Source organism: Sceloporus occidentalis, unplaced genomic scaffold (genome assembly GCF_023333645.1).
Source record: "Sceloporus occidentalis isolate IW3139 unplaced genomic scaffold, rSceOcc1.0.p SCAF_28, whole genome shotgun sequence".
NCBI classification, from domain to species: Eukaryota; Metazoa; Chordata; class Lepidosauria; order Squamata; family Phrynosomatidae; genus Sceloporus; species Sceloporus occidentalis.
In genome coordinates, this window is record NW_028317008.1 from 11,031,274 (window position 1) to 11,034,015 (window position 2,742).

The window sequence follows — 2,742 nt, forward strand, 5'->3', positions numbered from 1 at the left end:
CCAACTGCCCTCTGCGCCCACCATCCTCACTATGGTGCACTGGTATATGATGTCATATCCTGGCGCTCTGCGTCTTAATGCAGTGCCTTTTAATGCAGTGTAGAGAGGCTGTGCTAGCTCTGCACAGTCCACCAGTGTTAATGGACAGGGTGGGGAGATCAGAGACCAGGCCATTGAGCAGAAGCACATGGCGGGGGGGCTAATCCCCCAAGAGGTTGCTCTGCAAGCAGACTGCCATATGGAAGCCACGTATTGCTTAAAAGTCCACAAAATGCAATCTTGTTTTCGGCAATATGCAGCTTCACATCATCGGAGCAGAGTACCTCCATGTTCGGGAGAGGTGACACTGGAGCACTGTGAAGAAAGAAGATGAAGCAGGCTGTGCACACAGAGGGAACCAGTAAATATGGAAACCATGTCTGAAAACAAATGAGATTTTCTAAACCATTCCTTACTTCACTTAAAACTTACCAAACACACATTACTATGTACCCTACTGACTACACAAGTAAAATATATACCGTATTGGCTCGAATATAGGCCGCACTTTTTCCCCCCACTTTAAATCTTTAAAGTGGGGGGGCGGCCTATATTCGGGGTCTAGCGCCCGGGCAGGCAGCGGGGTTAGGATACAGATCCCCCACAGCGGTGCAGGGGACCTGCATCCTACTCTCTGATACGCTCAGACAGCCTCCCCTGCCAGCACTTTCCACGGGGGGTGCCGGCACGGGAGGTTGTCTAAGCGCATCGTGCGGACGGTCACCGGCTGCGGAGGTTGTTTACCCGCATCGCCGCAGCCGGTGACCGTCCGCACGATGCGTTTTACCTCTGCCCCAAGACTTACCAGAGCAGATTCCCGGGTGTCTTGTGGGGCCGGCGGGGGACACCTACGCAATACGCGTATGCAACTTCCGGTGCCAGCACATCCGCTGAATCCCGGCACCGGAAGTTGTATACACGTATTGCGTAGATGTCCCCCGCCGGCCCCGCAAGACACCCGGGAGTCTGCTCTGGTAAGTCGGGGGGGGCAGAGTGGCAGCATATCTCGGGGGGGGGAGGACAGTGGCAGCATATCTAGCTGGACGATGCGCTTAGATAATCTCCCGTGCCGGCACAAACCCCCCCCCCCCCATGGGAAGTGCTGGTAGGGGAGGCTGAGCGTATCAGAGAGTAGGATACGGGTCCCCTGCACCGCTGCGGGGGATCTGTATCCTAACCCTGCTGCCTGCCCGGCGCCCAGAACTGCATGTCCCGGGCGTCGGGTGCTAGACCCCGAATATAGGCCACACCCCCACTTTAAAGACTTAAAGTGGGGGGGGGAGTGCAGCCTATATTCAAGCCAATACGGTAATTAAATCCCAAAGGCCTCCCCTAGATTCTTATCTAAATGTCCTAAACTGTTTTCCTGACAGAAAGTATTTGCCTCAGTTCTCAGTTTTAGAGCTACCGACGATGCTAGGCAATATGATTTGGCAAATTATTAATGAAACCAGGGTCACCATTGATGAAAGGCGCAATGGATTCCAAGCTTTGAAGCCAGGATGCCTATTAATTGCAAGCATTGTAGAAAATTGAGATTGTAAATGTGTTGCAACATAGAAGAAAATGTTGAAGCGCTCGCAAGGTTACGAGTGTTAATGTCATTGTCATTTCAATTTATTTGCCTTAAATTTATTGTTTCTGCCCCTATTATAAGAGCGCTACAGAATCTGCTGGCACTATATATATATATGTTATATAATGCAACAGTGCTCTTCTTAGATATATGGTTCACATATCATTTGTGCCTTTTCTTCCTCCGTTTTTTAATTAATCACGAGCAATCCCTCTATGACATGGATTCACACAAACCGATGGGCAATGGAATAGCAGGCTGATTTATTAGTTTAAACCACGTTCCAATGACCATGTGCAGTAGACGGTGCAGTAGACGGTGGAATAAACGGACTCCTCCTACGTGCATCTATCTCCGCTATAAACCTGCAAACAAAGGATAAACGCACACCCCACACAGAAATGTATACGTCGAGTAACCGCCTACACCGCCGCTAGATATCAAAACGTAGTGTTAGGCCTGCATCCAGTCCTGCTTATTCACTGCAGTTGCCCTGGCAACACATTACTATGCGAAACAACCAAGACGTCTGTGGCGCTAGAGGCGGCACGCAGAACACCCAACACAACCTCACACCCAACACAACCTCACCCCCAGCACGCGGGATTCATGCGCGCTCACGTCCGGCGAGATGCATGCGCGCTCACATCGCGCGGCCTGAGGTGGAGTTTACCCAATGAAGGAATGCGCGTCCTTGCTAGTCCATTCAGCGGTGACCAGTCCTGCCCAGCGCACTGCGCATGCTCAGCCTTTACAGCCACAGAAGGCAGTGCGCGCCGCTGAGCGAGAATCATAGTTACATAGACAAGCGTTCGGTGGTGAGTGCGCGCGCAGGGGCGGGAGTAGGAGTCACGGGAGGAGGGGGCGCTTGAGAACGGGTACAGGCTGCGGGGCCGAATCGCCAACACGGACTCAAACCGGAGGCGTCGAGAGTCCATGGAGAGACGCGTCTTCCCCGACTCACTCATCTCTACTGCCGCTGCTAGCGTTCTCTAACCCCGGGCCGGCTCTCCTCCTGTTCCGGGCGTTGCACGGCGGCTGTGAGCTTGGCTGGTTTCTCCCTGTGTGAGGCGGGTGTCGAGGTAACTGCAGCTGCCGGAGAGGGAGGAGTAGCCGCCGCCGCCTCT